Here is a 1,225-nt window from a genome sequence, read left to right as displayed (position 1 = left end):
TTAAAAAAAAAAAAAAAAAAAAAAGAAAAGACTGCAGATATATTCTTTCTAAAGGAAAAATTAATCGAACGATGTACAAGCTGCATTGTTTGTTCAAGAAGAGAGTAAAAAATTATTGCACAAATATCTTGTAAAATCTAGTAAAATTTTACAAGATTAAAAAGATTAAAAAGCGTTTATTTTTAAAATTATTCCCTCCTGTGAATGAAAAAACACGATATAGGAATTATAATTTGTTAAAAAATTTACTCCCTTTTTGTCCCAGAGATAGAAATCGATCGAACGTATTTTGCAAAGTCTTCGTTAAATACAGCTCTACCCATTTTTGTTTGGTTAATCGATATCTCCTCGTCATTTAACTAATCCGAATAACGTAGTTCTTGGAATATTCCATATTCTAAATTACCTTCATCTCCAATATTCCAAATTAGCAACACGGAATCGCGACGAGATTCTAAAATCTCGTGTCATATTTTATATTCCAAGAAATATTGGCAAAAATTCACGCGAGATCATAAAATTAAAATGAAAAAATGGAACAGATTTTTACCTTTAAAGTTTTCACTTGATTCGACTTTGATTGAAGAACCATTTATTGAAAAACTTTTTTGAAATCTGAAACATGTTTCATGCTCCTCTCTAGATTAAGATATTCAAAGATATATTGAAAATTACAATTTTAAAACACACGCAAATATCGAATCCCTCGTTTCACATTTCCCTCCCCTCTTTATTAACAATTATTATCTCGCATTTACTTCTGAAAGAAAAAAAAAAAAAAATGCCAAAAAAAATTCGAGCATTCAGGTATTGATCGACACCCTAATGACCGTTCGATATCAATGACACTTATCTTATCGTAGCACCCAACATTGAAAAGAAAAGTAATGACGCAGGGCGTTTCCGAGAAAGACACATACGTTTATCGATTCATAGTCTTCTTCCCCCGAATCAAGAATATGCATAACGCGTATAAGTGGCGGGTAAGTGGTTCGAACCGGTTATAAATCGTTTATGGTTTAAGGTAGTGGCACAAGACGGACGGATGTATTTCCATCGATGGAACTATTGAAATTATCCAAGACAATTTCCTTCTTCCAAATGTTCCTCTACGAAAGAAATCGGTAATCAATTATCAGAGAGAGTCTCGTTTCCACTCGTTTCTTGGAAACGCAGTGTCCAATGATTAAACGAATCCATTCATCACGGTTTCAAATGGGAGGAA

This window comes from Apis dorsata, unplaced genomic scaffold (genome assembly GCF_000469605.1).
Source record: "Apis dorsata unplaced genomic scaffold, Apis dorsata 1.3 scaffold_263, whole genome shotgun sequence".
In the NCBI taxonomy this organism is placed as follows: Eukaryota; Metazoa; Arthropoda; class Insecta; order Hymenoptera; family Apidae; genus Apis; species Apis dorsata.
Note: the sequence above shows the minus strand (reverse complement) of the source record.